This window comes from Talpa occidentalis, unplaced genomic scaffold, assembly GCF_014898055.3.
Source record: "Talpa occidentalis isolate TD23 unplaced genomic scaffold, MPIMG_talOcc4v2.1 talOcc4.4, whole genome shotgun sequence".
In the NCBI taxonomy this organism is placed as follows: Eukaryota; Metazoa; Chordata; class Mammalia; order Eulipotyphla; family Talpidae; genus Talpa; species Talpa occidentalis.
In genome coordinates, this window is record NW_023604295.1 from 10,359,971 (window position 1) to 10,374,124 (window position 14,154).

The 14,154-nt window shown below is 42.0% G+C and overlaps 1 protein-coding gene across 4 annotated transcripts in view; it reads right to left on the reverse strand.

The window, feature by feature from the left end:
* The window catches only part of MAP3K7CL (MAP3K7 C-terminal like), a 58,087-nt gene extending 47,191 nt beyond the window's left edge, over positions 1-10,896 (reverse strand). The window contains exon 1 of one of the 4 annotated variants that reach the window (XM_054701142.1): positions 10,887-10,896. The gene's annotated coding sequence lies outside the window, so the exon portion shown is untranslated. The other 3 variants (XM_037524520.2, XM_054701140.1, XM_054701141.1) reach the window with 3 other exon arrangements.
* Between the last annotated feature and the right edge of the window lie 3,258 nt (positions 10,897-14,154).

Sequence of the window (14,154 nt, forward strand, 5' to 3'; positions counted from 1 at the left end):
GGCCGCGGGCAGCTTCGCAACCCAGCGCTCAACCGCTGCGCCACCGGGGAGGCCCACATTAAGGACTTTAAACACAACCTTCCAATTAGTCCTCATGATGATTCTATGAGCAGGACCAGCTTCCCTCAGTAGTGACACAGGATCTGGGCTCAGAAGGACCCACACTTGGTTTGATGCTCTGCTGTCACCATCTTGAAATAGGAACTAAATATCCAGCATTTTCATTTCACTGAATTTTGAACAGGGAGCTCCACGAATTATCTAACCAGTCCTGTGCATGGGGTTAGAAGCACTACCACTCCTCTATTTTACAGACTTGGAAACTGAACCAAAGAGAAGTCAAATGACTTGCCCAGGGTCAAAAGGCTAGTTGCAGCTGGGGCACGGATTCACACACACCCTGCACACCTCTGCCCTGCGGGGAGCCGCTGGAGGGCATGGTGCTAGGAATCCAGCTAGCTCAGCAATTCCAAGTAAGGCTGATTACTAAGAGGACTGTTGATTTCACCCTTCCCTCCTTCACTCACAGCTTTTTATAGATGAAGAACAGCCATGGATAAAGGAAGAGAGATGTCACATTCACAAACAAGCCAAATTTGAAAAAAGAACTGCTTAGCTCAATGAAAGGTGAGAGGGTTTTAAATGGTCGTGGCAGGGGCTTAGCTATTTAAATGACAAGCTAAACAGGATACCTTTGGGGCTATTTCAAGCTCAGATCCCCAAATTAGAGCTTTTAGGACTGAGATGCAGAACCCTAAATGGAAGACAGAGAGGGGAGAATGGCGGAGCAGGGACACATCAAAGGAAGCTCTCTGGGCTGCCTTTTATAGACGTGACAACAGCCCAACCACCCTGTTGGCCAATGGCAAACATAAATAAAAGACTTGCATCAGCTGAAGATCAAATACTAAAGAAAAGAGTCGAGATTTCCTGAGGGCTTTGGGTCAAAGTTCGAGTAGTGGTGGAGAGAGGCACTTGGCCTCCTTTGTGTCCAAGCTTCCTCCTTGGCGTCTAAACCTTCTCCACCGCCACCTCCTTCCTAACCTAACTGGTTATGTCACTTTGACTAACATTGTTGCGCTCAAGAGGATGGACTGTGGCTATTCCCCACTAATCCATAGCCTGCTCCACCCTGTGTGGATGGAGAGCTGTTATTGTTATTTCTACTGCTAATATTATTATATTATTAAATTATTATATTATGTTATTTGCTATTTAGTTTTCATCTACATTTTGCTTTTTAACTTTTTTTGAAAAGTCAGGATTAAACTCTTGTGCTTTTTTCACTGCAAAAATAACTTCCAAATACATTTACTATATTTACATTGACTTACAGGTCAATAAAAAGGTCACACAAATTTGGACAAAAATGAGGTCACCAAATATCCAAAGACATACATCTCTTCCCTGTCTCCATGAAAGCTGCTGTTCCAAATCAAACATTCTCCTCACTGCCAAATACCCTTCATCATTGCAGACCAGAACCATATGAGCAATACAGAACAGCCCCGGTAATTAAAGGAGTCATCTTATATGAAATGAATTCTTTAAAAAATGCTTAAGATTCTTCAATAAAGGTGCATAATATTTTCTGATGGATTAAGGAAAGTCCATGGGATCCCAGTTCTTAGACAGTGATAACATTTTGATTGGTCAGTGAGGGCCTCTGTGCCCAATATGTAATCAACTAGTCAACAACAGTTTTTTAGGAGTTTGCCCAAACTGTCTGTTCAGACTACCAGGGATCAGGACCCCCAGAGTCATCCCTGTCCTCAAATCCATTCTTCATTTGTCTGATGTAGGACAACCCATCCCTCTAATATGGCCTGGATTTCCTTCCAGTGGCATCATTACTCTGGGTGCAATTGAAAGTCAGAAACACTGGCCTAAAAGAACAAAGGTGAAGATGTACCTGTGAGGCTGTTGCTGGCAGCTGGGAATCATGGAAGGATGGTGTCTGGCCTTAACCTCTAAGCACAGAAACCATCTGTAAGCACACAGCCTGCTATAAACATTAGCATCTCTTTACCATTCTTGGAAACTCATGATCAGGCCAATGAAGTTGCAAATACTTTCAGATCTTCACAAAAATTCATCCATCTACAATAAACTGCCCTCTAGTCCTTATTAGAATAAATGGCCCCTTCTTAGAATCATATATTCTTCAACTTTATTCATCAAACGATTGTGCTTCATGATTGGATTCACAAGTCTCATTATGTCTACCAATGCTGAACTTTTATGTAACAAATGTTACCCAACCCCAACGACTCCCACCACATTAAAAGGTTTGCCTTAAGTCAGGCCTCCTAAATATCCCACCTTTGCACTCTCCAGTCTCTCAAGTTCTTTAGGAGTCAGCAATCCATACCCTCTACCCTTCTCCACCACCACCACCAATCCACGTCTCCCTGATCAGATAAATGCCAAGTAATAAATAAATGAATACAAACAAGACCTTGGGCTCTACAGAGTTGTAGAGAAGACTGGGGATGGATTTTCTTCTCTATGGATTGGGAGAAGATTTGGAGATCAGAGCTAGTGAACCCAGCTCAGTCTGCAGGGATCTATGGAACCTGAAGACACACACATCATTATGATACCAACTCTGTGTGTCGGAGGAAAGTGCGCTATCTGAGTTGGATGATTTGTAAATCAAAAATAGATCTCCGGAGGCCTCCCTGTTGGCACAAAGGGTTAAGATACAGCACTATGAAGCTATCTGCAGCCACTGCAGCACAAGTTCGATCCCCGGACAGGGAGGTGACCTATATGGCACAGCAGACCTCTCCTGTCTCGCCCACTGCTCCCCTCAGCAGTATATTTCAGTAGATCTGCCTGTTCTGCTCCCCATTCTGTCTCTGGTGAATCCTCTCACCCCCCCCCCTTCCAACACGCACACCTCTGGCCTGTACCCCAGTTCTTGTATGCATAAATAAATACATCTTTATAAAAATGGATTGCCATAGAGAGTAATGTTCATGGAACCTCCAGTCAAAGTCCATTCCTATAACTAAACTATGGTCAGAGAGAACAACTTATTGGTAAGATAGGCTTTTGCCAAAAGTCTCTCACATATTAAAGGCTTCACACCTGCTGGTCAAGATTTTTTTTTTAATTTAATTTTTAAGCTCTAATTTCAAAAGAAAATAGATTTAATCTATTTTTCTATGACTCATCAAAATTAATTACTAGAGGAATTGGCAATAATGACATTAAATTGGTAATTATGGCATTAAATGTGTGTACAATAAGCATCATTTAATGTGCACTGTCCAGTGCACATGATGGGATAGCATCTTCCTTAGAACGTCCTTGCTACTCATCCAGGTCCCTCCCTCCTACCCCCAAGTTCATACCTACCAGCTTTTACTAGAACAGGACTCAGCAAAGGAAGGAATTAGCATCCTCACCCAGTTCTGGATGGTTTCCACAATTTGGAGACAAAATGATGGCTTAGTCTTCTCTGATAGACCCAGGGAGGTTAAGAATGTCAGCCTAGTTGGAAGGTACAAAATAGCAACATAGGAGTAAAATTCTACATTGAAGAAAAGAACTTCATAAATTCTTTCAAGCAACTATTCTAGAATCAGAAAATGGTTTGGGACATGCCTAAATTGAATTCGGATACAAGTTGGATATTTCTGCTTGTTTCATTTTGACTAATTTTCACACCATATGAGTTGACTGAACACTGCAAAATGATTTCTGACTCCTTTATTTGACCTAAACATTCTGTGGTTTGCTCTACTGAGGCACTTAAATGAATTAACATAGCAACTGACACCTGTGTTTTATTTTACAATTTGCAAAACATCTCAGACTTTCTCTCCTTATGCTAATTTGACAAATAGAGATACTGAGGGGTTGCTTGCCCAAGCATAACCAGGAGATGAATGGTCAACTGCAATTCAAATTCAGGCCTTCTAACATTACAGTTTGTATTAGTGTAAGTACCTGGAAATGTGTATTTTTTTATACCAATAGGTATCAAGAGGCTAAAAACAGGTGTTCTAGCTTCAGTTGCTATAAGAAAACATCAGACAGGGAGGCTTATACAATAAAAATTAATTTCTCAGAGTTCTGGAGGTCCATGAGCACAGGACTGAGAAAGAGAGAACTCTCTATATCTCTTCTTAATAAGTACACTAATTTAATCAGATCAGGGCCTCACCCTTATTTTTTTCCTTACTTCTATAAAGACCCTCTCTCCAAATATAGTCACATTGTGTACTAGTGCTTCAATATATAAAGTCTGAGGGACATGAGCATTCACTACATTAACAGCATACATAATCTTTGAACCAGCAATTTCACAACTAGAAAATTACCTTAGGAAAATAGTTAAACTCATTTACCAAAATATATGTACACAGAAGTTGCATACAATGTTGTTTGGCAAAGATACATTTCTGAACTTCGGTTTACTCAGATACAAAAAGGGAGATAATAGCAATACATACAGCAAAGAGCTGTACCATAAAGACCTAGAACAGGAGCTGGAAAACAGTAGTTTCCATACAGGTTAAGATATTTTCATTAGTTCTTACTATAGCACTCAATAAAACTGGCCTAACCAGTGGACATTTATCTCCTCAAATAACAAGTAGTCCAGAGGCAGGAAAGTCTTCCTCAGTAAAGTCAGGTCTTATGTTAGCTTTCCAGTAGTTTTCAAAACTTTACATCCTCATGGTGTGTCAAGATGGCTGCTACACACTATATACAATAGTCAAGATATGGTAACAACCTAAATGCCCCAAAAGAGATGAGTGTATCAAGAAGATGTGGTATTTATACCACAATGAAATACTACTCAGCGATGAAAAAGGATAAACTCATGCCATTTGCAGCAACATGGATGGAGCTGAAAGGGATTATGCTCAGTGAAGTAATTCAGAAGGAAAAATAAATATTGGATGATTTTACCTACAGGTGGAATATAGAAAAATCAAACAAAGCATCAGGAAGAATACAAAACTTGCAAGCTGACCATGGATCTGAGGCATATAGTAGAGGAGGGGGGCGGGGTGTCAAAACAGGGGAGGAATGAGCACAAAGGACTGTGGTGATATATCACAGGTGCTATGGTAGTGGGAGAACAAGGATTATACCTGAGGGGAGAAATCAAATAAATAATGTCCTAATTTTAACAAAATAAGAAAATATTTTTAAAAATTAAAAATAAAGAATAAAAGGAAACTTTATGCGCACACAAAAATGACAATAAGAAGGAGCGGTGGAGTGTGAGAGAGACTTGTATAGGCCTTCCCTTCTCCCATTTAGTTGGTTTCTTTCATAAATTTTTACAGCTCAATCCCAGAGACTGGTGAATGGAATGAGTCAACAGATAAAAGAGAGAGGGAGGCTCAAGGACCCCAGCTGTAAGAACAGGCCATATAGCAGTCAAGAATTGCCTAGAACCTACTTTTTCAGAGCTACCTTCAGCAGTATTTTAAGAAGAATTTCTTCCTGTCCTACTCTAAAACAGAATCAATCCCCTTTCATGTAGTCCTCTCCAGGCAATGTCAGTCTGGGGCCATATGTGTTCCAGCTAAGGGGCAACTCTGAAAAGTCCTCGCCTTCAGTCCTGGACAATGAGGATAGATTATTAAAGTGCTCTTGAATGTCACCATTGCCTTTTCCCACTGGTCCTTCCATACCAGGCTTCTAGAATAAGATCTATGAAAAGAATGTCCCTCTAAGGAACTTTCTAGAGACCTTGCTCAAGTATACCATGTGATTTCATGCTCCTCTGTCTCTATATATGAGGTTTATTCCCAAAGCCTGGAATCTCCTGTCCCCACCCCACTTCTCCAAGTAAAGAATTATGTGCTTCTTCCACAAGGATCCCATAAAATTTGAGTGTCCTTTAGCTCATGAGTCACATGTCGGTAAGATTATTATTTTATAGCTATTACTCAGCAATAAAGCAGGAAGCTCCTCTTCCAGGCCAAAGACACTTTCCTTATCATTTTGGTTTTCTTCTTAGAACCCAAGAAGCTCATTGGAATGAATGAAGACAAGAATGAAGCCCATGGACGCTGGTAGCTTTGTTAGTGGGAGCATTAGGATAACAATACTGGAGAGCTGGGGGAATCCTATACTTCCAAAATACAAACCAACATTACCTCAATAAAAAAAAATTAGATGAAAAAAATTTAGATTGAAAAAATAATGACGGGCAGTATCTGACCTGTTGAAGGTTAGTAACCAGCTTTCTACGGGAGAGGGGAGACAGAGGGCCAGCTCTACTTCCAGGGTGGGGTTCTATAGACAGACAGCAAAAGATAAGGGCTGGCCCCAAGGCTAATTCATATCGGGGACCCACCACAAAGCCGGGCTAAAGACCTGGGTGGAAATCAAGTAGCTGCTAATACAATACCTCCTTCCCTTCTCTCCTCAGGGACCATGTGCTGAGAGAGAAATCCACACAGGAGAAAACCCTCTCAGTGGCTCTCCAGCCCTCTGTGCCTGGCCCTTCAAGGGGACCCAGAGTTTGACAGAGAAGAGCTGGTTATTCACAAGTAACTATGGAAAGGAACCAGTGGGAGAGCACAGGAGAAGACTGTACGCCCAGAAGACCAGCGAGTCCCTAAGGCATGAAAAGACTGCAGGAAGGCGGACGCTAAGAAGAGGCTGGTGCAGAAAGCATGTCTCCACCTCGGCTGATGGATGAGCTGGAGCACATGCTGTGGTTCATAGCAGTCGTACTTTTGGGGTGATGCTTCCTGAAGTGCCGTAATTAGAGACGACCCCACACACATTCTGTCATCTAGGCAGGCCAACAAATATGCAGCCCTTTCCTGTGTGTGATTCCAAACACTCCCGCTCAGGGCAGCGTCAGGTTTCTACTCGGACTTTTCTAATCCAAACAGCTTTCCCTCTGAGCAAAGGAGGTTTTCCAATTCACGGTCTGTGGATCAGCAAAACAACAGTAAGGTTTGCTCATGCAGAGCCTGGCTCACGGCTGAGACACCTGTGCACCTGGAAATGAAATGACTCCTTGCCCTGCTCCTCCAGCAAAGGACTGGCTCAAGAAGATGGAGGGAAGGGAACACGTTTGTAAATGTGCAATGGAACTTTTCTGCTGGGAAGGCAACAGTTTGTGAACCACAGCTTCTGCTGAGCAGAGATCTGGAAAATATTTCTGAAAGGAGAACTGGAGAACCTCATGGGGAAAACACGTCGGTGCTTTTCAAAGGATCATCCGAGGCAGTGCTGATGCTGCTGGTTCAAGGACCACACTTTGAGCAGCAAGGCCTCAGAGGACTCAAGGCTTGAGCTGGCTTGCAGAAAAATGCATGAAGTATAAATATCAACACAATCAGGGCAGGAGTTTGTGTTGATGGAAGCTCTCAACACAAATTAAAACTACATGGGTGGGAGATTTGGGTGAGAATAGGATAGTCCTTTTGGAGTAACTTGCTACAGAGCAATAAGTATCTAACACAGAGAAATCAGGCAAAGGTTCCCAAGAGAGATATTCAGAAATATCCTCTTTCCCTTGTTTTTGTCATATGATTCTTATGACTTAAAGTCAGTCACCAAGAAAGCAAATAAGCAACATCCTATACTAGAGAAATAAGAGATTTGTTCTGTATCAAAAGCCAACACAAGAAATGAAGTAAATGCGAAATGCAAAGCTTTCAATTCTGGGCTATAGATGGGAGGGGACCCCAGAAATATAACTTGGATCTCACCTCACCAGGCTCCCTCCCCACTTCCCAGACCGCTCACTGGTCGGAGTGGGGAAAGGTGCAGATGCCACCATGAACTAATGGACATGCCACAGCAATCAAGTGTGTCCTTTGGAATCATTTTCCTCCAAGGTCTCTAAGTTGTTCTGAGTGTTCTTAGAGACACTAGGAATGCAGGGCAGCCCAAACCACATCCTGGCTCTCTCCCTATGGAGATTGGTACTAATGGGGAGAAGAGGCAACAATGGAGCTTGAGGAGCAATTCAAGGTAGAGGTCATTTGAGGCTCTGCTACAATCCCCTACAGTGCACCAAACTCCACTGATAAATTCCCCATGTGTCTTGACGAACGAATGTGTTTTTGAAAGGAACTGAATGTCCTTTGCTTCCAGAGCCACTTTGTTCAAGTAGATAGTTGTATAATTCAGATGATAGTAGCTACAAGTAACCAAAACCCTAACTCAAAGACCTAAAATAATAAGAAAAATACACTATCTCAGGGACTAGGGAGAGCTAAGGTAGACCAGCTTTTTGGTTCATTAACTCAGTGGCTACATGAAAAGGAGGAGGCAATTTTTATCCATTTCCCACACAGAGAGACACCTCTGTGGAAATCCACATAGGGTGATGTATGTGCCAGTGGGGACCCTGGGATGCTAATTGCAGGATTTGCCCCCAATTGTAATCTGTTGAGATGTGTTTGGATCCTGACTAACATTCAGCACATTCTCATTTTCTCTGTCAGTGGGTCGCACTCATCCAGAGAGTATACATGACAATCCTTTGGTGTTCAGGTAAAAAGTATTAGGATGTCTATTTCAAATGTTTTTCATCTAACACAAAAAAAGACTTATTTCTTGGATGTTTATAACTTAAGTAAATACACACATATATAGGGTAAATGCTCAGTAGTTTTTATAGGTGAGTGATCAAGAAATAATAGGCTATTGTTATATATCATCTAAGTCAGTGATTAATTTTTTTAAAGTCAGGGTGAGAACAGAGCCTAGAGATGAACAATGATGTAATAAGCTGTCTTGGTATCGTTACCACCTGGCCAGTACATAACCCACACCAACCATCATGTAACAGATGACGCTACTGCATTGGGCATCCTATCCCATGGCCCCCAGTGATCTTGCCTCCTGCTTTTCACACCCACACTGGACATTGTGCATGACATATGGTGAAACTTTGTAAGAAATCCTGAGCCAGAGGTATCCAGCTAAGCCACCCCCACATTCCTGACCCAGAACAGTAAGACTTAAAAAAAAAGTTTGCTGTTTTCAGCTGCTAAGTGTGGAAGTTATTGGTAACCCAGCAATAGATGACTAATACACTCTTCGAAGTGATTGGCAATAGCTCTAAATTTACAATAATCAAGAACTCTGCAACCTAGATACTATCATCCTCATTTTATAGGTCAGTAAACAGAGGTTCAGAGAGTTTCCATAACTTTCCCAAGTTTAAAACAGATAGGAAATGACAGAATTGGAAGTTTAAATCCCATTTGCCACCAAAAAAGTTATTTTCCTATCTAGCTCTCTGACCTTGGGCAAGTTACTTCAATCTCTTAGGAGTCAGTTCCCTTATCAGTAAAATTAGAGACTGAAACAAAATATTCATCCCTAATATTATAAAATGGTATGCCTCTCCTCTGCTTTATTCATAGTCCAAGAGGCACATTTAAATGATTTTTATGCTAAGGAACACTGGAGGGTCAAGGATTTGAAGATCACTTGATTTAGCTGAAGAAGTTCATCAAAGTTAAAAAACACTGTGGCTTATGCATCACCATTGTTTATGTAGCTGATGAGGCCCTTCCTAAACTTCCCAGTGCTGCCACTCACAGGCAAAAAGGGAGATGGATTGTTTCTTAGAAGGAAACAAAGCATCCAGCCTCCTCTATTCTGCTGCTGTGCTGCAGTAACTTCAGAGATTTCCCCCAGGTGCAGTGAATGTAACAAAATAATAAAACTTGCTTTTGCTGCAATTCAGTATACATACTCTCAATACCACAGATGACTGCTGGAAGGTGTGGAGCAATGAAAGAGGGATAGTTTAGAGTCAAAAAGGGACAGTGATCAGCATTGTGATAATTGGGGGCATACTTCCCTATATTGAGATGTGGGTTTTTCATTGAGGTCATATTGGTTTATGACCCTGTATATGATTTAGGGAAACAGGTTCAGACCTCTACAAATGTATGTTACCATACCACTCTGACCACCATCAAAGCACCCATAATTCTTCACGATGACCTTTGGGACCCCTCCGACTTTGTTCCCCAGCCTACCCCCACCCCTCTAGTAACCTCGATTCTACAGTCAGATTTCTAGGGATTGTTTTGGTTTAATTTTGTCTGTTCCACTTTTTTGTTGTTTTTCTATATTCCACATGAAATTATCTGGGATTTGTTTTTCCTGACTTATTTCACGTAGCATCATTCCCTCCAGTTCTATCCACCTTGTCCACAAACAGCTAGATTTCATTTCTTTGGAGCTGAGATGTGCCTTTATCTTTTTTTCTTCTTCATGTTTGGTATTTTATTTTTTCATTTTTTAATATTGTATTTTTTTTTTATATATTTTTTACATCACTGTTCATTTTTAAACAATGTTTGCTTCTCTTCCCCCCGCCCCGGCCCCCCGGGATTTCTTTCACCAATGCACAGCAATCAAAAAAGATAAACTAAGGCCATTCGCAGCAACATGGATGGAGTTAGAAGGAATATTATGCTCAGTGAAATAAGTCAGAGGAAAAAGAAAAATATCGGATGGTTTCACTTACAGGAGGAATATAGGGGAACCAAATAAGACATCAGGGGAAAAAAATACAAAACAAAACAAAAACAGGCAATTATAAACCAGAGACATCCTCCAGGAAAGGAGAAGAGGGAGCGAGAGGGGAGCCTTTATCTTATAATACTTTATTGACATCATTACTGGTTTGCAATGTGTGGTTTTAAATCTCTTGACCTCTTTAAGTGCGCCTTCAAAAACGACAATATTTTAAAATACACCTCAAAGCAAAAACAGTGGGGAAGCACAACCTAGGGTTAGTGCCCCAGGCAGTGACCCAGCTGGCTAAGGGAGGGGAACTCCAATCCTGGCTTCGCTGGGAGACCTTCGACTATAATCTGATGAGACTGTACTCAAGACAGATTCAAAGTCCAGGTTTAAAAACATACCAGGTGGGCCTCCCCGGTGGCGCAGCGGTTGAGCGCTGGGTTGCGAAGCTGCCCGCGGCCTCTGCGGCGCCGGTTCAATCCCCGGCTGCTCCCCGACCACCGGTGGAAGGTCCCACATGGCGCGCAGACCTCTCCTGCCGCCCGCTGCTCCCCTCAGCGGTGTGCTTCGGTCCTTCTGCCTGCTCTGCTCCCTGCTCTGGCTCTGGTGAATTCTCTCACCCTCCCGCGCTTCTGATTGTACCCAGTGCATGTATAAACAAAACAAACAAGCAAACAAATAAATAAAGAAAAACATGCCTCTATTAAAAAAAAAAAAAAAAAAAAAATCTTTAAAAAAAAAAAAAAAAAAAATAAAATAAAAACATACCAGGGGAGGTAGATAAAGATACAAAGATTTCCACTCTTCCTTCAAATAAAGAAGCCCGATGGGGCCTCCCTGGTGGCACAAGGAGTTAAGCACCACACTATGAAGCAATCCCCAGCCAGCCAGGGAGCAACCCACAGGGCAGATCTCTGTCTCGCCTGCTGCTCCCCTCAGCAGTGTACCTTGGTCAATCCACCTGTTCTGTTCCCCACTCTGTCTCTGGTGAATCCTCTCACCCCCGCATCTCTGGCCTGTGCCCCAGCTCTTGTACGCATAAATAAATCTTTAAAAAAAAAAAAAAAAAAAAAAGCCTGATGACAAATCTCCTTCAGTTTCATCATGTTTGGCAGGCAGCATAGTTGGAAACTTGTGGACTTTACCATCTAATTCACTCATTTATTCAACAGCTCTAGCACTTGATATCAAGTGACACAGACAAGGTATCTGTCTTCCAAGCCTTCATTTCCACCTTTGCAAAAAGGAGGGAAATTGCAGCACCTCTCTCGTGCATTCCTAGGAAGATTAAACAAGGTGGTCTATTTGAAAGCACCATACACAGTAATGCAAATTATGGGAATTAGATAAATGTTTCAATTCCCCTTTTTGTATTTTTTTCTTAATTAACATTTGATCTGTGCTTTTAAACGATCACATGGCAATGGTGACCACTGAAGAATGGAAACAAGGAGATGGGTCGGGAGGTTGTTACAGTTGTACTGGTAGCAGGTAAAGGATCACCTCAGAGGTTACAGTGGAAAAGGAAGGTAGTAGGTAGGTTTGGGATACAGTTTGAAGGCAGAATGACAGGATTTACCATGCAATCCGAGGAGAGAGACAAATCCCTGTCAACATTCTTATTTACTTCATCCCAAAGAAAGGGAACTTGACCCACTGGTGCTGTCTAGACCACTCAGTGATTATGGAAATGTTCTATGGAAGTGCTGTCAAATATGGTAGCCACAAGCCACATGTGTTGATTAAGCACTTGAAAGTGGGACTGGTGTGACTAAGGCACCAAATTATTTGTTTTATTTAATATCAACGTCTTCAAACTTACATAGCTACCATGTTGGACAGAAAAATCAAGATAATATAACGCCTAGATATTTTACCCCTAATTCCTTAAAATTGTACGTCACAATTTACAAAACCCAATTTGCTGATGTACACTCGTCTATGGTCGTGTTCAGACTTCACTGTTCAACCAGTTTGTTAATTAAGCGAAAACTTGAAAAAATTTTCAAGACTCTTCTATGAATCCCAACATTATAGTGTTCCTGGGTAACCTGCTTTGACAACTGTAAACATCACTTAGATTTTATCCTTGCATATTTTAATTAAGTCAGAATACTGCTCTTCTGATTAATTTACATGAAATCAATCGCTGTGGTAAACTACATAGTATGTTACCAGACCATAACGCTTATAGGAGAAATGATTAATTTCTAAAGGACTTTGAAGGAAGGCTATGACCTAAACAAGCTGGCAATAAATCTGTCTTTAGTCTAAAAACTAGTTATCAGGGCAGCCCAGCTACAAGGTAGCTGGCATCTCAAGGTTGACAGTAGGGGAATAGTAGTGGTGATATGAACATTGAAAATAAATTTTAATTCTGTTCTTGTTCTTTTTTTGTTGTAAAATAAGAGCGATGTCTAATTTTGCAATAGTAGTATTTTCAATTTATAGAAGTCCGTTTGCCTTTTCCTTTTTCATTTTCCATTGACAAGCTCCCAATAGTTATTGGCCACACATGGAATGTAGAGTAAACACACACCTCAACAATGTGCTTGAAACCAAACTTATCTAAGTTGTGTAAAGGGATGAGTCTGAGGTCTGACCATGGCAAGCATGCTCCCTCCTTAGTCCTACTAGGTACTAGGAGTGAATGCTTTTTGGTTCCGTCTACTAGCATCGCTTTGCTCCCTTGTTCTGATAACTGCTGCTCCTCTCTCCCTCAGTTAATAACCTTCCCCCTGTGTGATTTTGACAGGACAATCAGTTTTCCCATCCCCCAGCCACAACCACTGGCCCTGAATGGAACTTGAAGCAATCAGAGTTCTCACCTGGGACCTCAACGCATTCTGGAAGGAAGGCCTACTTTCCTCTGTAGCTGTTGAATCAGGGGACTCTGAACCATGAGCCATCTCCAGCCATGCGCTGTCTTCCATACAGAGAAAGCATTTCTGAAATGTGGGAGAGCAGGGCCAGCAATTAAGGGAAATAGAGGCAGGTAAGGGAGCAAAGAGAGAGACCAGATCTCAGCTCACTCTGCCTGAGACCAGTTGAACTCAGACTTCCATCAGCCAAAATGTCCCTTTTGTACTTAACCTCTGAGTGGGACTTCTAAAGCCTGGATATGTTGATTAAGAGTTTAAAATAGCATAAGAAACAGCCCATAAGTGCTATCACCTTTTGTTGTGTTCTCCTACCAGTGCTTAAGTAATCTGTACGTGACTAAAAGCACACAGGTATGCATGGCATTTTTTGAATGATGAGCTTTAACAAGCCCCACCCTGGCCCCAGGTGATTCTTATTCATTGCTACCCTTTGAGGACCAGGAGGGTTTCCCCAAACAGCACCAGTAACACTTTGGAGCAGAAATTTATGTGGAGCTCTATCCTGCACATTATAGGATGTTTAGATGAGTCCAGGCCCACCTTTCTAAAGTGACACCCCAGAATATGTCCAAGCATCAATACTTACCCCGTAGTGCCAGCGAGGCACAAAGCAGGATCTCCATGATCCTGGCAGACGGTGAAGGAGAGTGCTGGAGCCTTCGGTGTGTTTTCAGGCTGCTTTATTGAGCTTTTCACATCATATGCAGTGCAGCACCTAGGTACAAGGCAGGCAGGGGGACTGGGGGGCCAGGAGGCTGGCACACCTCCCAGCCCCTGGCAAATCTTT